We start from the raw sequence: 25,580 nt of genomic DNA, 5'->3' as shown, positions 1-25,580 counted from the left end.
CTTCCTTAACCCTTGGCTCCAGTCTGTCTCCCTGATTCTCAAAAGCAAAGAAAAAATGGTATCCAAATACAAATGACACTCCTCAACTCAATGGCATGCACTTAAGCCTGTACTATTATAGGCACTTATTGTTTTGTGCTTCATTCTATTCAACAAAAAATCTTGACCCCAGAATAATTGCAACCCTAGCCAAAACACTTTTGGAGTATTGAATTTGTGTCTGGATAGCTTGATATTAGAAGGATGTGGATTAGAGTTGTGTGCCAAGGCATACCAGATGAGGATAGTGAGGTGACCAGAAGTCAGATCTAATGTAAAAGGGAAGATAGATGTGAAGGAGAAAAAATGCAATGGGACTTGTTTTTAATTGTTGAAGATTTGTCACACACAAAAAAGAAGAGATAGTCTTGTTTATAATTCTGGAAGATGGAATTTTAAAAGATGAATGCATTTTAAAATTATAAGGACAAATTTTAAACTGCAATAAGCTACATTAGGAGTAAGTGAATGTCTTACCACTAAACACATTTATATAACTCTAAGTTCTGTGATAACTTGTCTTGAGCTCTTGGGTTTGGAGTTTGTAGCACAGGAGTTTATTATTCCTTCCAAGTCTGAGTATCTCAGTAGATTAGGTTAATGTACTGTCCCTATAAACATACAGTTATTAGGAATATGACATGATAACTTGGAAAAAAAATCAGATCTTTCTCTTTTTTTTTTTAAGATTGGGTAGTTATTCTGTTCTCCTAATCCTTGAAGCAGTGTAAGACATGAAGAAGACAAATTTTATAGTCAGGCTCACCAGTGATTAAATAACTCAAATATAAACTGTGTGATTACTTAAAAAATTGCAGAATTTTCATGAACTCATGTTACTTACCATATAAAATAAGAAGAACATCCTTATAAGGTTTGGAGAGAATTCAAAAAGATAGTGAATCAAAATCATGATTCAGAATACAAACACAATAAATGTAGCTATTGTGATTACTTGGCCATATGCATTTGATGTGCATACGGTTAGTTCTTACACTGCTGATTCAATAGCCAGGGCGCTGAGGAGGTAAAGTAACTGATATTCTGTCATATGTAAATATATAAATGAGTCCACATTCTCATCATTTTTTAACACATAAAAAGCTATAAGGTTTATATCCATAATAATCTCATGGCAAGTGTATTTGAACAAACTGGAATAGCCTGACCTGAATATATCTATTTTTATAAGACGAATCTCAAATCCTACTTGATTCTTTCACACATTATTTCACATAGTCTAACATTCTACAGATATCTGCTTGGAGACCATTATCTACATTTGAAAATAAGTACATAAACTAGATACGGCACTGCATTATATATCCATTATAATATAGTGGACATTTCTTTTACTAAGGTGAGCTATAAGACCCAAATATGATTTCGTTTCACTTTTACCCTTCTTAAATCCTCAGTGCTGTTTTCCAAATGTGACACCAATTTTTATTTATTATTATTATTTTTTTTTTACTTTTCAAAGAAATGCCAAGTCACATATCCTAATTTTCTAATTATAGCAAATACAGGCATTGAAGCACATAGGGGGGTGGTACTGAAGAGGAAGCATAATGCAAGCTGGGGGCAAAGTACAAGCTAGCCACCCCCCACCAGGGTAGAATATGCATGATATTCCTCAAACTCTCCTGGCTACCCATGAACAAATGAAAGGGGTTTAAGTGCTTGCCATGGTGATGTGGGGGAACAAATGCAAATGAAAAACTGAATTCTCTTACTGCCTAAAGCCCATTGACAAGTCCTTGAAACTGGTAGAGTGACCTCCCTCTAGGATCTCAGCTCCCTCTGTGATGAAGACACACTTTGCCAGGGGCAGAAAGGAATCTTGGTTTAACCTTATCCTGACCCACAAGGATCCTGTAAGTCTACTTTAACGTATAAAAATTCCTTTGGAAACTTCCTTTATCTCAACTCCCCCAAGATACATGCTGGTAATCATACTCCAAGCTTATGGCCCCTTGATATACATCTGAAGGATCTCATGACTGAGATTTTACTAAAGGGCAATAAATGGCATTTCCCCAGCAATAGCTAGCCCGTCAAGGTCCTGGAAACCCTGCTTCCAAAATTCCTTAGAGACTTCCACTGTCCCTAACTCCCTTCCAAACTGAAGGTATATAATCAGTTACCCGTCACAACCCCAGCACAGCTCTTTCTGCCCACGGGTCCTGTCCCTGTGTTTTAATAAAATCACCTTTTTGCATCAAAGACATCTTCAGGAGTTCTTTCTTGGCCATCATCCCTGAACACCCATCACCCCAAAACCTCATCAGTATGAAATGAGTCTCTAAAGAAGAGAAGTGCATATATAATTATAAGAAATATAAATCAATAGAATTTACACATAAATGATCTTTATATCAGAAATGATTTAGGGCAGTGTGGTCTTTAGAAAAGCTACATCAGGAACATCCAGGGTGTTTGTTATTAGATTTATATGGCCAGTTCTTACCCTCAAATCAAAATACTTTGTTTATGGATAGGAAATAATACTCAAAACAAGAAATTGGAGAAGTTCGTCTATAGTGATTTTGGAGTATTAATGTTTTACCGGAAATGAGAAAAAAATTTGCAGTCTAACTTCAATGTCTGGTCTCATTCAAACAGAAGATAAGTTTAGAGCCACCACCACAGCCACCTATTTCAATAGATTTTATTGTGGTTATTGTAATTTTTAATTATACATTTCCATCTGGTACTTCTTTACATCTTCTGTCTCTTCACAGACATTCTCTATTTTCCTATTTGTTTCAAGAATGTTCATAATTGGTTGTTGGGGTATTTAAAGTCTTTGTCAGAAAATTCCAACATCTGTACCATCTCAGTGTAGGCATCTGTTTCCTGTGTTTTCCTATGTGAATCGAGATTTTCCTGGATCTTCATATGATAAATATTTTGAATTGTTTCCTGGAAGTTTTCAGTATTGTATCTTGAGGATTAAGAATGTGGTGAATGTTGATGCTTTTATATTTATCAGACATTTAACTTGGCTATATTCAGGCACTAAGTTACACTGGCCTTTTGTGGGCTATAGTTCCGATGAGTTCAGTTTTCAAAGCCTTTGCAATGCTATTTGGATTTTATAATGAATTTATAATAGCTTTTAAAATATTAAAGATACAAAGAAGTACACACTTGCAATACCAGATATTTGGATATTTGTATTATAAGGTTACCACAATCAAGTCACAGTGCAGAAATCGTTAGCAACCTTGAAAAATAACAACTAGTCTATAGGACCCATTAGAGCAGGGTATAACAATTTTTTTTTCTGTAAAGAGTCAGATGATATATTTTAGTTTTTGTGGGCCGAGAATAAAAAGTGAGGATATTATTTAGAGACATTTAGAGAAATAACAAATATCCAAATAGTTTATTGATTCAATTTAATATATAATAACAATTTTCAAAAATACAAATATATTAAATATCAGAATGGGATTCTTCTTAAAAAAAACATTTTTTTTTCCTAATTGGGGTTCAAAGTCTATATTCCCTATCTTAAAAATTGATTGCTCATCTGCTGATGATGATCTACAGAGAGATTTTATATATCTCTGAAAATTTTTTTGTTTGTTTTTTTTCACACAGACAGGTGATACATGGGACACTCACAATGCTGTCATGTCATAGCATTCTCACTACAGTTTCTAGCGCCAGGGGCAGCAGTGTAGAGAAAACACTACATATGGCCTCTGTCTCAAATACTCAATTCTGCTGCTTTGGTGGTGAAGAAGTCTTAGATGAAACTAAAATGAATAATGTGTCCGGATTCCAATAAAATTATATTTATGGATAATGACCTTTTAATTCAATATAATGTTCATGTACCCTAAAGTATTATTCTTACTTTATTTTCCAACATAAAACATATATGAACAGTTCTTAATCTTTAAACTACCCAAACCTGAGGGAGAAGTGATGAAGGATAGTGGATTTAGACAGTAGGCAGGAGTTTGCCAAACCCTGCATTAGAGGAAATATTAAGATAGACATTTGTTGAAAACCCAAGAGGGTCAGAAATGCCAGCAGGGACTGAGAATCTGTGCAAAGCTTATTGGACAACTAGGTGTTAGTATGGTCCTGAAGGGAGACCCACCTGCAGAATACAATAGGCTTGATGTACGAAAACACTAAAGAGATACCAATGAAATAGAGGTGAACTGAACCTTACTAGAGGTACAATCTAGCCTCAAATAAAATAGTTCTTAGTTAGAATAAATTGATTAATCCTCTTGATTGGAAAAAAATTGATCAAACAACAGTATTTATGCCTAGTAGTAGAAACTAAGAACTCTCTTTAGAGAAAGATAATTTCATTTGAGTATTCTATATATTTCATACACAATGTCTGTCATTAAATAAAAATTATTAGGTAGGCTACATAATGGCATTGTATTACTGAACATCAAAGGAAAATGACAGTGGAAACAAATACACGGGTGGTTCAGATATTGGAATTAGATGGCAAGGACTTTAAGTGACTATGATAAGTATGTTCTAAAATACGGAAAGAAAAAAAGTTCAAAAATAGCTGAAAAGCTGGAGATTTTCTACAGTGAATTGAATTTTTATTAAGAATTGAACTGTGTTAAAATTACTGAAGAGTACAATATAGCAACAATAAGGCAAACAATGATGAGGAATAAATTAAGTGTATTATGAATTAATGATTCAATGTATTTAAATCAAAATCCCAGGTCTATTCTGTGTGTACTAAACCAAGCCGCTGATTTAAAACTCATGTGAAAATTGGGGCGCCTGGGTGGCTTGGTCGGTTAAGCGTCCGACTTAGGCTCAGGTCATGATCTCATGGTCCGTGAGTTCGAGCCCCGCATCGGGCTCTGTGCTGACAGCTCAGATCCTGGAGCCTGTTTCAGATTCTGTGTCTCCCTCTCTCTCTGCCCCTCCCCTGTTCATGCTCTGTCTCTCTCTGTCTCAAAAATAAATAAACGTTAAAAAAAAATTTAAAACTCATGTGAAAATGGAGAAGGTAAATAAGAGCCAAGGAAATTTTGAAGAAATAAAAATAGGAAGACTTACATTTCAAATAGTATGTCTATTGTAATGCTCTTATAATTAAGATGGTATAGTATTGGTACAAAGAAACCAGAAAAGTTCAGTTGAACAGAACAAAAATTTTCATAGATATACACATATAAAGTCACCTGATTTATTACAACATGAAACTTCAATGCAGTAAGGAAAAGATGGACTTTTCAATTATAATACTAAGCCATTGGACAATATATGGAAAAGAAGAACTTTTAGCTAATGCTATTTCATCTACATACACACACATACATATATTCTATGTGTATAGATATGTGTGTACATAGAGCATATATACATTCTATGTTATTGTTGATTGAAATATAAAAAAGTAAAGCAAGAGTTGTGTCTTTTTCTCCCCTTAGGAGATAATGGGTTAGTATCTTTAAGACCCTATTATATGCAAAGTTTTGTAGTTTAAGATTCAAAAATTAGTGGCAGTGAAGGGAAAGAAAAAAAAAAAGAAAATTACCACACTAAAATTAAGAACTTTTTTGTCGTAAAAAACATACTACAGAATTATGAGAATGAATAGGCATAAACTTCCTTAGCAGCATTAATTAAAGCTAACTTTATACTCAGTGGAGAAAGACTGAAAGTTTCTCACTCAAGATCAGGAATGAGGTAAGGCTGCCTGTTTTTCACCACTGCCATTCAACAATGTACTGGAAGTCTTTGCCAGAACAATTAGGAAAGAAAGAAATATAAAAGACCTTTCGATTGGAAAGGAAAAAGGAGATTATGCCCATTTACAGGTGACATGATTCCATACAAGATCAACATATAAAAATTACTTGTATTATTATATAACCACAGTGAAAAATCCAAAAGGGAAATTATTAAAACAAATCCAATTGTAATAGCATTCAAAAAATATCTTGGAATAAATTTAACCATGGAGGGGAAAGACTAGTACACTGAAACCTACAAACCAATACTAAAAGAAATTACTTAAAAGGTACAGAATGTTCTTCTGAGATGATGAATAAGTTTTAAAACTAGACTTGTGCATTTCAAAATGGTTAATTGATTAATTGTATGCTATGTGAATTTCACCTCAAGTATAAGAAGAAAAAAAAACAGGCTAGAGTCTACATAGGGAGTGGGAAGTCAGATAGTAGAAAGGTAACTAGTGGTGTTTTGTGGATTCCATTAGTGTTTCATTTCTTGATTTGGGCACTGACTTTAAATGTGGTTTCACCATGAGAAAATTTTGGGGCTATATGTCTTTTATTTTATACTTTTACATATGTATTTTGTATTTTAATAAAATTCATAAAAATGTAATTGAACTCTCCAACCCAATTAAAACAGTTTTAAATATGATTTTACAACATATCATTCACAAATTTAATTTTAAAAAGATAAATGTTACTCAGAAACAATTGTTACACAAAATTGTTCAAGACCAAGAAAAAAAATAGAATTAATTGTACATAAGAATGAATACTAAAATGAAATAGTCATATGTCACATTTGGGTTTAGCATTGAAAAGTTGTTATGTATTTAAAGTGACAACATTTAATTTATACTCTTTTGATAAGTATATCTCATTAAACTAATTTTGGCTTGTCTTAATGTGAAAATACAAACAATTGTGTTCATTATCAAATCTGAAACTTAGGTTGACTTTATTAAAAAAAAGCATAGAAGGGCGCCTGGGTGGCTCAGTCGGTTGAGCGTCTGACTTCGGCTCAGGTCATGTTCTCATGGTCTGTGGGTTTGAGCCCCGCGTCGGGCTCTGTGCTGACAGCTCAGAGCCTGGAGCCTGTTTCCAATCCTGTGTCTCCCTCTCTCTCTGCCCCTCCCCCAAGTCTCACTTTGTCTCACTCTGTCTCTCAAAATAAATAAATATTTAAAAAAAAGCATAGTAACACCAATGAAAAGCCATGATATCACATAATACTTTATGAGTTAAGAGACTGTCTTGGGGCACCTGGGTGGCGCAGTCAGTTAAGCGTCCGACTTCAGCCAGGTCACGATCTCGCGGTCCGTGAGTTCGAGCCCTGCATCAGGCTCTGGGCTGATGGCTCGGAGCCTGGAGCCTGTTTCAGATTCTGTGTCTCCCTCTCTCTCTGCCCCTCCCCTGTTCATGCTCTGTCTCTCTCTGTCCCAAAAATAAATAAAAAACGTTGGAAAAAAAAAATTAAAAAAAAAAAGTTAGGAGAATATGATATCATAAAGGGCCAGTTATCCTATATGTACATATTAATATAAATGCAATGAATACAATCAGAGGGTTTTTGTTAAATTTTATAAGATGATTTTAAAATTGATATGAAAAACATGGATTTTAAACAATCAAGGGATGGTTGAATTAGAACAATGAGACAGGCAGAATTCTAAGATTGCCCTCAAAGCCTCCTCCCCTTGATATAGCTGTCCTATTCTCTGGAATTTGTGACTATGATTATCTAGCCATTCTTGTGTTTAGAATATGTGATAATGTCATGTAGCCCAGTTTCCTTAAAGAAAGGAAGATTAAAATGAATGAATTTGAATTCTGTATATTAACAAGTTATATCTCACTGTATAACATCTAAGAAAAATCAAATTATAGAATAATACAGGTAGCATAACACATTCTATTCAACAAAATCAAAACATGCAAGATAATATTTATGGGAAAATGCATAAGTACTACACAGGGAAAACCAAAATAATGATGAATGTTAAATTAGACCAGTAGTTATTTGCATATGGGTGTGGAGGGTGGTAAGTGATAGGGACGGTGACAGGAAAGACACATGTGGTTTTCATTGCATTAAGTAAATTTTTATTTGTAAAGGTGGACTGTAGAAATATAGATACTTCACATTTTATAAAATGGTATGCTTTACATATTTTATATCTGTAACATTCCATTATTTTATGAGAGTAACTTACATTGCGTTTATCCTTTATAGGTTTTGAAAACATTAAAACTTTTTATCTTAATTAACCATCAAAATCTTTCTGCTTTTGGTCAGTCAGGCATTTTTACTACCAAATTTGTAGGTAGAGAAAAACAGTTTAGCAAATGGCAGTATCCACAAAAGTTTTCAGATAGCACATTTAGAGTAGCATTCAATACACTGAGCTACTTCTTTTGAAAGGGAAGGAAATGAATGTTTATTGAATATCTGCAAAGTGCCAGGTCACTGACATATTATCTCAATAAATCCAGTGAAGTAGATATCCTTATGCCATTATAAAAATAAGAAACTTGACATTAGAGAGGCTGTCACTTGCCCAAAAATTCTCCCCCAGAAGCAAAGCTAGGCTATTTGTATGACCACAACAGCCCTGTTTATTTCATATCTTACTGACTCCCCAAGTACCTGGCTTCTTGGTTAGTAAGGACATAAGTATTAATTGAAGAATGTATATCATAAAATAAAAAGATCCAGTAATTTGCCTTCCTGCAAAGAATTTCTAAATTCATATGAGACTGCTTTCAAAATTGTTCTCTATATGAAAACAAATATTGTCTAAAATGAGGAAATATCTTAATACTTTTCTAACTTCAAAATTAATACTCTTAGAGTTTTTGGTTGTTTTTTTTTCCCCTCCCAATTTTGCTATTCTTTGAAGTGGGTAACACTTAATGTTGAAAATTTCCACACTGAAAGTCATTTCCTCACAGATCATAAATCCACAGTACTGGAAAGTAATTCCCTTTTCTTACTTATGCAACAACATCACACTCCATGCTGAGTGCTGGCTACTCTTTTGGTTCCATAATGCTGCAGACTGAATCCTAAGTTTAGTTTCCTTGAAAGTTAGACCTTTCATGTCTGATTTAGTAATTGATCCAAGTACTACAAAAAGAATGTTTTAAAGCCTTTGCATATTAGTTAAATTAAGGCTGCCAAACACCTCCTGTCTATTGACCTTCATTCTTCCTCACTGAGGAGCCCTCACCTTGATTTATAGAACAGGTCGAAAGAAATATCAAAGTCATTATTTGGACTTCAGCTATTCAACTTTGAGTCTTAATCCTTATAAGCCTGCCATTCACAAGCTTCCTGGAAATTTTCTTTTGAACCTAAGATCTGAAGTTCTAACATCATAATGTCCTTGAAAAACTGGAGAAAGAAACAGAAAAAACTTCCCTCAAATTATTACCTACTGTTCTAGATATTCTTAGATTTTAGTGAGAAGAAAAATATATTTGAACAGTTACCAAGCGTTCAAATTGGTGGTATTTTTCACAAAATGTTCTTCTATTCCTACTGTATTATCTATTTTCTTTAATGAACTCTGTTATTTTGTTTATCTTCATGGAGCATCTATTTAAGCTATAAGATTGAGCATTACCACTAATAAACACTGAATTCAAGCTAAATTACTTCTTCACTTTTTGAAATGTATTTTTATGAAGCAACAACAATGAATATTAAGCAATGGAGTAATAATGTTAAATCATAATATATTATGTAACATTTCTTTATGCATATAAGAGGAAACCCTGAAAATATTGCTTTCTCTAAATTTGTGTAAAGTCAAGTAGGATTATTTACTTGCAAATATTTAATAACATCCCTGTAATTATATACTACAAGAATGAAATGTATGATTTATTTAATTTAATCTCCCTGGAGTTATCTTAACATTATGTGAAACGTAAAATTTCAGGTCCCAGTGGTGTGTTTTTACTACTGTTCCTCCACATAGAAAAGTTGATCACATATTTTAATATACTTTTGCATATCTACTACAAAGGCATAATGAAGTTCTGCAAATACTTCAGCATTTTAAATATAATAATTTTACACATAAACCATGGAGGTTGAGTAATTACTTAGTAATGAGTCCCCGAGTGAAAGGCTGCTTCAACAGCTGGATCTTCTGAATATGGACAATAGTGACACCATAGACCCAGCAGTAAGGACAATTTATTATTTTATTTTGAGAGTAGTTTCAGAGCCCCTGTCAGCCAGAATTTTAAAGATATAGCATAGAGAATGAAGAGACATCATTAAATATTTAAAAAATAGAGAGAGATTCTAAATGCCACCAAGTTGTTTTGGGATTTGGAAAAATAATATTTAAAAAAATAAACTCTGGGTATTTAAAGCCAATAATATAAATAAGTATAATTATTGCATTTAGGATTACCCTTAGATAAGATCTTGTCCAATGCCACTCAAATCTAGGATACATTTTCAAGGAGTCATTTCTTTCTTATAATTTTATAATAATTTGTTAACTGCCATTTATTCTAAATCCTCTGGATGGCAACTCCATAATTTTACAGTACCAGTCAATTATAGAGCCAAAGTTTGGGTTTAGCATTGAAAAATTGTTATGTATTTAAAGTGACAACATTTAATTTATACTCTTTTGATAAGTATATCTCATTAAACTAATTTTGGCTTGTCTTAATGTGAAAATACAAACAATTGTGTTCATTATCAAATCTGAAACTTAGGTTGACTTTATTAAAAAAAAGCATAGAAGGGCGCCTGGGTGGCTCAGTCGGTTGAGCGTCTGACTTCGGCTCAGGTCATGATCTCACGGTCTGTGGGTTTGAGCCCCACGTCGGGCTCTGTGCTGACAGCTCAGAGCCTGGAGCCTGTTTCCAATCCTGTGTCTCCCTCTCTCTCTGCCCCTCCCCCAAGTCTCACTTTGTCTCACTCTGTCTCTCAAAAATAAATAAATATTAAAAAAAAAAAAAAGCATAGTAACACCAATGAAAAGCCATGATATCGCATAATACTTTATGAGTTAAGGTATAATAAAAAGGTGTAATAGAATTACACACTTCACATGGTAGAATAATTATGCCAAATGCAAAGGAACCTTCAATTTTAGGAAGGTCCAGTTTTGTACATATCAAGTTCTAACAGTTAATTTATAGTAAATGTAATAGCAAAGTTGCTAATAGGTAGCTAATTTACAATTATTTAACTATAATCAATTGTAATTGCAAAGATATTAATAGTTATAAAATATATTCCATTTACTATTCAATTGTTTAATAGTCATTCAATAGTTAATAATGTAAATATTTTGATGTTTGTTGTTATTTCTTTGGTTCATTAAAAATAAGCCAGTATTTAAAATTATTTATCGTCTTCAAAACAACATAATTGATCCCACTAAATAGTTATTAACTGGAATTTTATTTGTTTTGTATTACTGCTTATATTTAATTTGTGTATGTTTGATTTTATAATTAAATTAGATATATATGCACTATAAGTAATATTATATCATTAATATAAATGAACATTGATATCGCCAGAGGTATTTTCTTCTATTGAATCGATTTGATTTGAGAAATACTAATTAAATTTTGTTTTAATTTTATAACCAAAAAAAAAAGAATAGGAACTGAGTTTGAATTATTACATTATGAAACTGATTATATATATATATATATACACACACACACACACACACACAAGGAATTATTATATAAGAAAACATAAAAGGAAAATATAAATGTGTTAAATATCTTTGATCTTCAGAAATTCATAATTCAATAAGATAACATTGAATTATAGTTTTGTTTTCTAATTTATAATAAAAATTATTTCATAAGATATAAATATGATGTTCCTTATATGTTTTATTGGGATCATAGCATACATTGTGATCTTTTAGTATACTCTTTGAAGATCTTTTCCATTGTTGTTTGCTTCTCCTTCCTCCTAATACCACTCATTGAAAACTTCTCACATGAGATGTATTTATGAATATCTCATATTTTTCTCTCCTCTCCTTCTTTTCCTAATATTTTGTTAGATCATTTCTACAGTTCCATAGCTTAAATTGTTAACATCCTCTTATATCATCATAATTCTATTTGCTTCATATTTCACTTTAATTTTATTCCATGCTGATCCTCAGTCTTTACATAGACTAATTTTCTATCATTTCTTGATTGGTTGAGTGCTACATTCTAGTAGTTGCCTAAGAAGGACTCTAGGAAAATTATTTCTTATGTTCAATATTTTGGTAGCCATTTTATAATGATGGGCAGTTTGGCTAGGTATAAACCATTTAGCAAGCTTTTCTTAAGCATAAAAGTGACACCATTGTTTTCATGTGCTGAATATTGAGGTGGAAAAATCTGAGTGAACTCTGATTTTTCTCTAAGAAAAAAAAAAATAAATCTTTCACTTGAATGCCCAAATGATTTTTATCTTTCTTATCTTATCATCTTACTTTCATTTTTTAATGTTTGTTTACTTTTTTTGAGAGAGACAGAGATAGGCAGAGGTACTAGCAGTGGAAGGGCAGAGACAGAGGGAGACACAGAATCTGAAGCAGGCTCCAGGCTCTTAGCTGTCAGCACAGAGCCTGACCTGAGGCTTGAAATCACAGACCAAGAGATCATGACTTGAGTGGAAGTCAGACGCTTAACAGACTGAGCCACCCAGGCGCCCCAAAATGATTTTTTATTTTAATTAGATTAATGTTAACTAGAAGGTTACTTCTTTATTTACATAAATCTTTGGGATTTGGGTTTTTTTCGGGGGAGAGTCAATTATTCCTTGCATGTGGTATCTTAGCGATCTCTATTTGCTGTGATAATTTGCTTTTTCTAGAATGTCATAAAAATAGATATTTTATAACCCCATACTTCTTTCACTTGGCATATCTTTTAAATTGATCCATTGGATCCACTGGATCCATTGATCCATTGTCAGCTGCAAATGTCAATTTCTGCTGACAATTAGTATTATATTGTCTCAACATACAGAATACATTTCTGAGAGTATCTGCTCCTTTTGAGCTTGTTTCCAGTTTGGGGATATTACTAATGAAGCTGCTATAAATATTAACTTCATAGTACATAAACATTAATCTCCTTTAAGTAAATACCTAGAAATAAAGTTGGTAAATTGTATGGTAATTATGTTTAATTTTGTAAGACACCGATACATTTTTTGAATGCGGCCTTACCATTTTGCATTGCCACTAGCAACACATTAGACTTCCATTTATTTCATCTTCTTTCAACACCTCCTGTTGTCCAACATTTACTTTTTATTTTTAAACAGCTTTATTGAAGTATAGTTGATATAAAAAATTATACCTATTTAATGTATACATTGAAGAGTTTGGACGTATGCCTATACCCATAAAACCATCACCACAATCAAGGTAATGGACATAGATATTACCTCCGAAAGTTCCTTTGTGTCTCTTGTTTTGTTTTGTTTTGTTTTAGTTTGTTTTTTTTGCATATATTAAGAACAATTAACATGAGATTTCACCTCACGACAAAATTTTAAGTGCAAAACACAGTATTGTTGATTATAGACAATATGCTATACAGACCTCTAGAATTAATTCAAGTTGCATAACTGCAACATTTTATCCCTTTTATTTATTTTTTATGTTTATGCCAGATTATTTAAGCAATAATTGGAAAATATAATTGTAAGTATTTAAAATGTACAATATGATGGTTTGATATATATATATATATATGGTAAAAATGTTTAAAGTAAGATAATTAACACACCCATTATCTCACATAGTTTTTTGTTTGTGTATGTTTGTTTTTCGGTAGTAAGAATGTTTAAGATCTGCTCTTACAAAATTTAAAATGCACAATATTATATTATTAACTATAGTCTCCATGCTGTATATTAGATCTTCAAAAATGGTAACTAAAAGTTTGTACCTTTTGACCTAAATTTCCCCATTTCCCTTTTCCACCCCCTTAGACCCTGGCAACCACCATTCTATTCTCTGTTTCCTATGTAATGGGGATGATGATGATGATTATAATTATTATTCCACAAGTGAGTTATATCATATAGTATTTGTTCTTTGCTGTCTGGCTTATTTCATTTAGGATAATGCCTTCCAGATTCATCCGTGATGTCACAATTGGCAGGATTGCCTTGTTTAAATGGTTGAATAATAGTTCATTGTGTGTGTGTGTGTGTGTGTGTGTGTACACATGTTTTCTTTATCCATTCACCCATTAAAAGACATTTAGGTTGTATCCATATTCTGGCTATTGTGAATAACTGCAATGAACATAAGAGTCTGGATATCTCTTTGAGATGCTGATTTTATTTCCTTAGGATATATATCCAAGAGTAGGATTGCTGAATCACATGGTAGTTCTATTTTTTTGGGGTGGGGGTGGGGGGAGAACTACATAGAGTTTTGCATAATGGCTGTAACATTTGCATTCCTACGAACAGTTTACAAGGGTTCTAATTTCTCCATATTCTCGTCAATATTTGTCATCTCTTGTCTTTTGATACCAGATATTTGAGGTGATGTCTCATTGTGGTTTTGATTTACATTTGATATTTAGTGATGTTTAGCATCTTTCCATGTACCTGTTGGCCATTTGGATATTTTCTTTGGAAAAATCTCTATTCAGGTCCTTTGTCTACTTTTTATTTCAATTGTTTTTTGTTTGTTTGTTTGTTTGTTGTTGTTGAGTTGTATGAGTCTCTTATATATTTTGGATATTAACCCTTGTCACATATATAGTTTGCAAATATTTTCTCCTATTCAATAGGTTGACTTTTCAATTTGTTTCCTTTGCTATGTAGAAGCTTTTAAATTTGATGAGTCTCATTTGTTTATTTTAGCTGTTGTTGTCTGTCCTTTTAATGTTTTACCCAAGAAATCACTGCTAAGACCAATATCAAGGAAATTTCTCCTATGTTTTCTATTAGGACATTTATGCTTTCAATTTTTACATTTAAGTTTTTAATCCATTTGGAGTTAATATTTTTAAGTGGTGTAAGATTGGGGTCCAATTTCATTCTTTTGCATGTGGATACCCATCTTTCCCAAATACCACTTATTGAAGAAACTATGTTCTTGAACCCTTGACAAAGATTAGTTAACACCATATGTATAGGTTTATTTCTGGGCTCTCTATTCTGTTCCATTTGTTTATATGCCTGTTTTATGCCTTTACCATGCTATTTAACTATCATTGTCATTTTTGCTGGCATTTCCCTGATGACTAATGGTATTGATGATCTTTTACTGTGCTTATTTTCCAATTTACCCTCATGTGTTTTTAATGATAGAAACAGTTGCTCCACATCAGCCCCAGCAATTAGAATTATCAGTGTTTAACTATTCCAGTGGGTATGTAGTGGCATCTCATTGTGAATTTAATTTCCTCGATGACCAATGAGATTGGCCAATATTTCACATATTCATTGGCTTTCTGTGAAGCACTGTTTGTTCAGGCTTCTTCCTCATTTTTTAAATTTAATTATCTTTGTTCTTATTGGAATGAATGAGTTATTTTCATACCCTGGAAAATTCAGCTTATGTGTTGGAAGTATCTTACCCCGGTCTGTGGTTTGGCAGTTCCTAAATCAAAGCTGTCTTTAGATACACCTTTTAATTTTTTTTAACTTAGAACTTCATATATCCTGTTTAAGAAGTATTGCCATATGTCAAGGTTTTTTTTTTCCTATATTTTTTCTATAAGCTATAATGTTAAACACTTTATATCTACAATTTATTATGAACTAGTTGTGGATGCTTTGAGAAAAGAGTCAAGTTTCATTTCACTTTTTCTATGGTATAGCCAGTTGACTCAGGACCATACTTTGGAAAGCCTAACTTTTTTTTCTTCCTATTCCACAGTGGAACTTTAGTCATAAACCAGTACACATTATATTTGCTTATCTATTTGTTTTTCCTTTCACAAATACCCCACAGTTTACATTACCATAGCCCCAAATTTCAGAATGTAGTGGATAAAGATGGAAGGGGCCTTAGTATCTTCAAATTAGCAGATTCAATTTGATTTGTCTGTTTCTGAAAATATCCCAACAACTTGACACTGACTGTACAATATTCCTCTCTTTTTCTTTTATTTTCTGTTTTGCTCTATCATGTCCCTTTTTCTTGTTCCTTTTCTTCCAAAGGATCCCTGGAGTCAACCTTTCTAAATCAGCAGCAAGTGGTAAGTATATTTTTTTAATTTATATTTTTAATATGTTTACTTGTGTGGAAGAGTCTAGTGACATGATGGCAAAGAATAAAACTCTTACTCTTCCTGCTGCTTGAGGAAGATTATAAGTATAAAAAAGATAAGAGACTAAAAACAGCATTCTGGCGATTCAGGCAAATTGATTCCTTACCTTCAGAACTATGGGACCTATATTCTCAGAGAAAAGACAGTAAATTGTTCAAAGCCATCTAATAACCTGATACCAACAAAACAAATAAGGTGATAAATTTATGGAGTAATGGGAATAAATATTCTAAATGATATTTTATGACTAAGCTATATATTCTGATTACCTCCTGCACATTTTTGGACTTATAATTACTAGAATTTCAACTGAAAACTATAATGACAAAGGAAGGCATGCTATGATAAAATTATGGTATTTAGAATAATCCAACATTTATAAAGGTGAACTGTAGTTTTTACTGTATCAATGCAGACCTAAGGCTTTAAAACTCTAATTTTAGGATCATCTCCTAGTCCTAAATCTCGGTCACCTTTAGTAGCCATTTGTTTTCTTAAGACACAGCAATGAGTGATAAGGTTGCATAGAAACATGGAAATTGCATACCATATTTCACTTTACAACTCTATTGATTTTATGCAGGATATAGGAAAGGGAGACACATACAAGCATAGGAGGATATGATCTTATAACCCAGAAAAAGTTAAGATGCCTTGCCATAAAAATAGCATTGCCTGTTGTGACAAGTTGAAATGTTGGAAGAGTACAATGTGCCTAGGTTTACTATGAAATAACTGCAAAATTTTCAGTATTATCCCTACAGCAAGACACTTTCAAAAGTATAAAATAACACAACTGAATAAAGCAATCTTGGCTTTGCACGTTATCGTCAACCCAGTTCAAATAACACCAGTATCTCAATAATATTACTTAAATGTCAGTTACTGGTCTATATTAATTGTAGATAATTATTGAAAGATAAACTTTGCTCCAAACTGCTCTGTCCATAAATCATTATGCATATCACAGATGTCCATCATGATCAGTGACCAATTATACCGCTTCTGAAGTCTGTCTATAATTGGGTACTGTCTTATTACTGAGTTCATGCAAAAACAAAAGTTGTATTTGTATTGCCTCCTTATCTCCATGTGATAAACCCTCATGACAGTTTACCAGAATGAATCATCAAAAGAGGGATATAAAGGGGTGCCTGGGTGGCTCAGTCGGTTAAGTGTCTGGCACTTGATTCCCACTCTGGTCATGATCTTACAGTCTTGGGATTGATCCCAAGGACTCTGTTCCTTGGACTCTGTGCAGACAATGCAGAGCCTTTTTGAGATTCTATCTCTCTGCCCCTCTCCACCTCTTTCTCTCTCTCTCTCTCTCTCTCTCAAAATAAATAAATAAACATTTTTTTAAAGAGGGATTTGGCCAAAACCTGAAAGGTGATAATTCTGGATATGAAATTTGAGTGGAATTTAAATGGAGTTACAGAAGAAAGAGCAGACGGTGGTGATGTTGGCATTGCTAAAGTTTGAGAGACTCTAGTCTTCACCGAAGGAATTTATTGAGGGTGAGCTTATCGACCTAAATGAAAAAAGTTGTTGTGAAAAAAAAAAAATTATGAAGTCTCAGAGGTTGTGAAGCCTAAAACAAAACAAAACAAAACAAACAAAACATACACACACACACACACACACACACACACACACACACACACACACTAATGGAACTCTTGGAGATATTTTGTGACATTTAAAGCTCTAAGCATAAAATTTTGAAAGCTGATCTCAGAACTTAGAAATTCTCATCACGATTTCCAATACATATAAAGGATATACTGTATTGTAAGGCATAAAATGAGAAGACAAGTATTGTTCAAACTATTGTTGGTAAATTTTTATGACGAAATAAAACATTTTAATTTTTAACACTTCTAATATTTTAAGATACAGTAAACTAAGTAAATATTAACTTTGCTTTTTCACTTCACTATGCATGTATACCAATAAAAGTGTTTTTAATGTTGTAATATTTTTTTTTAATTTATGGACAATTGTATTTTTCCCATTGATTATTATGATCACTATTCATAGCTTTAGCTTGCATTTTAATTTTTCTGCACTACCGTGCAAAGTGAGGGTGGTATGTATCATCCTCAGGTGATTTATTTGTTGGTAGAATTTGTGTCCACAATAAAAACTATAGCCAGAAATGCAAAATATTTACATTAAACTAAGAGGGAATTGTTCAAGAAGACTAATGCACACTATTCCCCTTTTATTTCTGGCTTAAAACTATATTGGGAGCCTTCTTAAAAGTGAGGGACTGAAAGTTTGGAAAATTTTGTTTCCTTTTCCAAAGATTAGTTGCTCTTTGAAAAAAAAAGAGTAGAAGGAATGGAAGACAGGTGACAAAATTATCTTCACAATTATGAAGAAAATAGAGGTAGACTCCTGGGAGCCATTAATTAAGTCATTCACTCATTTAACAAGTATTTTCATGAAGTGCATAAAAATTAGTTAAATATGAGGGACATTACAGCATAGATATATCCAAAGGTGTAGCCAGTGTCAAAATTTAAAGATGCAAGGAAAAATCTGGAGAGCAATTACCTTGAATAGGTGAGAGGAAAATGGAAGGTTTAGCTTTAGATCAAAGCAGAGGTAGTTCATGCATAGTAATGAGGAGAGAAAAGAGAATAGAAGACTCTAGACAGAGCCAGTTTGTCTTTTTTGGAAGTAGGAAACTAAGGCAGTTCTCTCTATATATCTTTTTTCTTTTTTTGCAGTGAAATCATAAGGATGGTCATTAGTGAAGACGAACAGAGAGTAGGGACTGCTTGTAATTGAAAAGGTAAAAAGATATGAAATAGCCATCACAGACTGATAAATTAGATTGACTCTGAAAATATGAAAGCGTTGCTGGGAAATTGCAAGGGGTCTTTTGGGGTCATAAATTCAAAGTAAAGTGATTTGCACGAGATCCCTTCCTTTTTCCCTTCCAGTCATGTTCATTTCTTTTAATATATCAAAACAGAAGAAGGCATCATTTTACTGGTTTACACTTTTTAAAATAAGTTCTTTGATGGAAACTAAGGGAGGGAAAGGAAATAATGAAGGTATGCATATGGATAAAAGCATGGACCATGAGATCTAAATAAGATAAAAGGAAGTCATGACTTGGAGAATGATGATATGGGGTAAAGTTAAGGAACTAGCTATCCCCATTATTTGAAATCTTATCAAACTGAATACTACTAAGAGGAAATCTGCTAGAATTGGGGAAGTAGTGGTGAAATGATGAGAGTATTGAAATACATGTTTTAATAGTTAAGTAACAGGTAATGACGAATTTTATTTTATTGTTTTTTAAATTTTTTAAATGTTTATTTATCTTTGAGAGAGAGAGAGAGCGCACAAGCAGGGGAGGGACAGAGAGAGAGAGGGAGGCAGGGGATGAGAAGCGAACTCTGTGCTGACAGCAGACAGCCCCATGTAGGGCTCGAATGCACAGAGATATCATGCCCTAAGCTAAAGTCAGACACTTAACTGGCTGAGCCACCCAGGTACCCCAAGTAATGACAAATTTCAGTGCATGGCCACAGAAGTGGGCTGGTAAATTTGGACAGAAAACAAGATCTTAGGGAAGGATTTAGAGAAGTGACTGGTTAGATCCAGTACTAGATGAGTTATCTCTGTGTATATTGAATATAGTCTTAATGATAATTAGAAATGTGGTAGAGAGAAGTGCAGTGAGGTGGTAGTAAAACAGGACATAACCTAGTAGGTTAAAGAAGTGTGTGTATTGAATTGATTAGATTAAAAATGATAATCTATTGATAATAAGTTATATTTAATACTTTATTCTTTGAACTGATATTTTTGTGTCTTTGTGTAATGAATCATGCAATGTTGTGTTAGGCAGGTGTAGAGAGATATCTTTGCAGATATGAACTGGGGTCTGTGGACCACCATTAAATTTTCTTTCCTTAATGTTCAACTTAGGGTTACAACTACGTTGCAAACAAGTGAGAGGCAACTTAATTTAACAAGGAATTATGACTGTATGAAATATGGAGGTTTCTTCCAACCTAAATAAATTATCTGCATTTAGTTTTTGGTTTTTAATAAACCCTATTTCTGTTATTAGTTGACAGCCCAGTACCTTAACAAGGACAGACAACATTGGAACTTGTGTTTAGAAATAATTAGGAAGTTCTAGGTTGAAACTATTTGGGGTGAGAGGCAATTTGAAAAATAGAGGAAATTGTAAAAATATCAAAGGCAAAAAGCAGTCTTAACTAATGAAACAAGTGAAAGGCACTTAAAGAATAAACACGATTTTTTCTTGATGTGAGTAACTGATCTCAGGTATTACTCAAAGAAGCTCATTGCATTTCCCCAGTATTATTTTTAAACTCATCTTCCAAATAAGAGCAGTTTGCATAAAAATATATTTATTTTATTAAGTTTATTAATTTATTTTGAGACAGGGAGAGGAGGGGCCAGAGAAAGATAGAATCCTGCACTGACAGAGGAGAGCCTGATGTGGGGATCTATCTCAGGAACTGATGAAGACCTGAGCCGAAACCAAGAGTCGGACACTTAACCAACTGAGCCGCTCGGGCACCCCATAAAACTGTGTTTAAAACCAAAACGTACCTGACTATAATTGGCTCTTTGATGTTCTAAATACATTTGAGATTTAGGCAACTAAAACTTTTCTTAAATGCATCATTCCCCATTGTGGTAGCAATGGAAAGGACTGTGGGGTGGGATCTTCTCTGTTCCATCTTGGTCTCTTCTGTGCAGAACCAGTATTATAAGATTCCTATAAGAACTTCTAATTTAGTGAATTGGACAAATGACTAATCAGTCACTGCCAGGATCATTCAAATATTTTATTTTATTTGTCCTTTTCTAAAGAAATGTTTTCTCCCATTCAATTAGTTGTCTTTGTGTCATGCACTAATCGATGGAAAATATTAATCATGTGATTTTAAAACCATGTCTTTGCTCATTTGTGTATGGTATTTTTGCACCCTAGCTAGTAAGATAGCTAATCCAAACATTTAAAAAATTCTCAATTTTAATCATTCCAAACATGTGCAAATTTATTTGGATGAAATACCTCAAAGAATGAAACTGGAGTAAGGGAAAAGTGGCAATTCTGTGAGGTTTCACAGAACGTAGAATAACCATTCCATTTTGTATGGTTATCTATATCATTGTGACATGTAGAGATTAAGGGTTGAAACCCTGGGGATTTAAATACAAAAATCAATGCTTTGAATTTTATTTTGGGAGAAAATTGGTAGTATCATTTCCTAAAGATAAAATAACATAAATTTAACATACCTGTCATTAAAATAGGACCAATAATTTAAAAAATCACATAAAATCACATAATGATATCTTCTTACTATATTTCATAGTTTAAAAGACTCCATAATGGAGGAGATTCTATAAACTAAATACAAATATTTCATTTTGGCATAAGACATAGATACTGGATAAAAATGGGGTCCTTTGTCTAGTTGCTCTTTAAAAGTTGATAAATGAAAGGTAACTTCCAGTAGTGCTACAACATGTATTGAGTCGTGTGGTTTTCAAATTCTCAGAAATAACAACATTCACTGCTTTTGTTAAACATATATTAGCTTTAGTGCCAACCTTTCTTTAAGACTCCAGGATTTGTATATTTTTAAATTCTTTTTATTTAAGTGAACCTGTAGAGTATACATAGGATGCATAGCCAAAATCTACCACTCATAGACTGACATTATAAGAAATAATTTATATTTGGGAATACTTTACATAATTTTATTTGGCCTATCATATAATAAACATTGATTAATTGTACTTCATCATAAAATAAAAGATATGTACCTGGCACATATTACTTTATTATATCCCAAACAAATAATCCCTGTTCTAAATTTAATGAAATCATGTATTTTCATTTTGGGATAACAACAGCCAAAAAAAATCAGTAACTGATCAAAATAATGTATACACCTGTTAGTAATATTGTGGATACTAGTAAAAATTTTTAAAATTTAGATTTCTATAAAATTTGTTATGAATTTGTTTTTTAGTTTTTATTTTAATTCAAGTTACTTAACATACAATGTAATATTAGTTTCAGGTGTACAATATAGTGATTCAATATTTTCATAAAACACCAGGTGCACATCACAAATGCATTTATTAATTCCCATCACCTATTGAACCCATCTCTGCTCCCACCATCCCTCTCATAAACATTGGTTTGTTATCTGTAGTTAAGAATCTGTTCCTTTACTTTTTCTTCCTTTCTTTCTTTCTTTCTTTCTTTCTTTCTTTCTTTCTTTCTTTCTTTCTTTCTTTCTTTCTTTCTTTTTTGAGTTTCAGCTTTTAATCTAAATTCCAGTTAGTTAACATACAATGTAATACCAGTTTCAAGAGTAGATTGTAGTGATTCATCACTTATATATAACAGCCAGTGCTCATCACAGCTAGTGCCCTCCTTAATACCCATCACCAATTCAACCCATCACCCTGCCCATCTCCCCTCCAAACACCCTCAGTTTGTTCTCTATAGTTAAGAGCCTGTTTCATGGCTTAGTTCTCTTTTCCCCCCATGTTCATCTGTTTCATTTCTTAAATTCCACATATGAATGAAATCATATGGTATTTGTCTTTCTCGGACTAATTTATTTCTCTTAGCATAATACTGTGTAGTTTCATCCATGTTGTTGTAAATGGCAAAATTACATTCTTTTTTATGGCTGAGTAATATTCCAGTGTGTGTGTGTGTGTGTGTATGTGTGTGTGTGTGTGTGTGTGTGTATGTGTGTGTGTGTGTATACATATACCACATCATCTTTATCCACTCATCAGTGGATGGACATTTGGGCTTTCTCCATAATTGGCTATTTGATAATGCTGCTATAAACATCAGGGTGCATGCATCCCCTTGAATTAGTATTTTTGTATCCTTTGGGTAAATACATAGTAGTGCAATTTGCTGGACCATAGAGTAGCTATATCTTTAACTTACTGTTTTCCAGAGTGGCCGAACCTGTTTGCATTCCCACCAACAGTGCATGAGTTCCCCTTTCTCCACATCCTCACCAATACCTGTTGTTTCTTACGTTGTTTTTATCCATTCTGACAGATTGAGGTGATACTGTAGTTTAGTTTGTATTTCCTTGATGATCAGTGGTGTTGAGCATCTTTCCATGTGTCTGGTGGCCATCTGTATGTCTTCTTTGAAAAATGTCTATTCATGTCTTCTGCCCATTTTTAAATGGATTATTTTGTTTTGTGTGTTGATGTTGTGAATATGTTTCAAATGAGCTAGAGATTTGCACAGTTGTTTTCTGTGGTTCTATGGCCACTAACAAAATGTTTCCATAGGTTCAGGTAATATGAACCAATATATTTGACCAGAATAAAGCAAATTAAGGTAGTATTATATAAGTGAAAATTATACTAATACATACTGACATTTTACTTTTAATCAGTATTTCATACTTAGTCATACTGGGATTTGCGTTTTATACAGATTTTTAAATTCAGTATTAATAACAATCATCCAAAGTACTCATTCTTACCCACATTTTATAAATCAGAAAGTTAAGGCCTAGTTAACTAATTTGAGCAAAATAACCTAGTTGATAAATAATGAACAAAAGTTTTATTCAAACTATCTGAATTCCAAGCTTTACTATTCTCCTTACTGTCTCCAAGTAAATGTCATATTGCTTACTTATCCTGATAATTCTGAGATGCTATGGTAACATCTTATATTTTATAACAATAAAATGGTATTATTTTCTAATCAAAGAGACAATAAATACTCATTTTAGAAGCAATAAAATACAAAAATATAGAAGAAAAATCATCCACATTAGCCAATCTAACTTTGAACAGTGTTCAATTTTGAGAGACAATCTTCAGATATTTGTCTCTGGTTGTATCTGTAATACTTCTATATGTGTCCACTGATCATATTTGTCTGTACAGTTGCATTGGTTTGATAGGGTTGCCATAACAAAGCACCATAAACTAAATAGCTCGAACAATGGATATTTATCATACCTCAGTTCTGGAGGCTAAAAGTGTCAGAATAAGGTGTTAGGAGGGCCATGCTACCTCTGAAGGCACTAGTGAAATGTATGTTCAGAACTCCTAGCCTCTGGTAGTCCTTTGGTTTATTAAAGTATAATTCCAACATTCATATGGCATTTGTGTGTGTGTGTGTGTGTGTGTGTGTGTGTGTGTATGTGTGTGTGTGTGTCCAAATTTCCCTCTTTAAAAGGCATTAGTTATATTACATTAGGGGTCCACCCAACTCCAGTATGACCTCATCTTAACTAAATGCAATTGTAATGACCCTATTTCCATTAAGGTCACAGTCCACATTTAGTCTTTCTGGAATTAATTTCAATATTTTTTTTCCCAGTGACTATTTTTTGTTTCTCAAGCTAGTTATGGATTTTGTAATATGTATGTTACATATATATTAATTTGCAGTATATATGTTACATATATTAATATTTAATATATATATGTATATATGTATATAACTGTGACAAACAGTTTTTGTGAGTATATATGCAAGTTCATGTACATGTGACACATATGTACATGTCAATTTTAGGAATTTGAAGCAAAGTGCAATAAGGCAAGTCTGCTCCATTGTTTTATTGATCTGTTCTCTCTTATCAGTTCTGAATTAGCTCACATATGCCTCATTACAGCTATTTACCAAATAAAAATAGAGTATAGTTAAACAAAATGAAATCATTCATGTAGGTAAACACCAATGCTAACTATGGGATACAGAAATTGAATAACTTTAAATGATTTAAATACTCAGTCTATCGAAATGATTGACAAATAGAAGACAGTTGCAGGTGGTTTTTGAAACATATTCAGTCACTTAATTAATCAGGAAATTCTAAATTGGTTCAACTAAAGTTTAATAAGCATTGGATTAGTCTCTACGGTGGAAATTTCAGTTTCTTACAGTGAAGGTTCATGGCTTCATTCACACACACAGACTATTATAGTCCTATTCAATGTGCATCCAGCAAATCTCAATGTTGATAAGGGACTGTTCCATAGCCATTAACTGATCAATTAATTAAAGCATTTGAGGAGACAATGGCTTACTCCAAATATGCTTAAAAACAATTATGCACATTTTACATCTTATAAACTCTAATTTCCTTGTTAAATTATGAATACTGCATATAGTAAGCTTACTTTAATAAACACATAAAAACAGTGTTAAGGTGTTACTCTTGTATAATTATTCAATATTAGATTCAGAATATTTTAGCTTTTGCTAGACCCAAATATTTAAGTCTGTTTAGAAAAAGGGCAAAGCATCAATTAGCAGAGGGCTGTGTAGCCTGTAAAATATTTTCAAAAGCTACCAGGAGCCCCAATCTCCATAAAGAAAGCAAATTCAGAGTAAATGAAACCATTCCTGAGAAAGGCCTAGGGAGTGTAACAGAAAAAAAAAAAGCATAGAAATAAAGAATATGAATTACCAAATTAGAA

At 32.8% G+C, this 25,580-nt stretch overlaps 1 long non-coding RNA gene across 1 annotated transcript in view; it reads left to right on the top strand.

Moving 5' to 3' along the window:
* LOC122235114 overlaps positions 1 to 25,580 on the top strand; it is a 68,946-nt gene that overhangs the window by 9,748 nt on the left and 33,618 nt on the right. The window contains exons 2-3 of the long non-coding RNA XR_006213243.1: positions 15,970 to 16,007; positions 18,815 to 18,879. This is a non-coding gene — a long non-coding RNA (uncharacterized LOC122235114). The remainder of the gene's footprint in view (positions 1 to 15,969; positions 16,008 to 18,814; positions 18,880 to 25,580) is intronic.

The sequence above is a fragment of the Panthera tigris genome, chromosome F2, assembly GCF_018350195.1.
Source record: "Panthera tigris isolate Pti1 chromosome F2, P.tigris_Pti1_mat1.1, whole genome shotgun sequence".
Classification (NCBI taxonomy): domain Eukaryota; kingdom Metazoa; phylum Chordata; class Mammalia; order Carnivora; family Felidae; genus Panthera; species Panthera tigris.
This window is presented reverse-complemented; position numbering and strand designations above follow the sequence as displayed.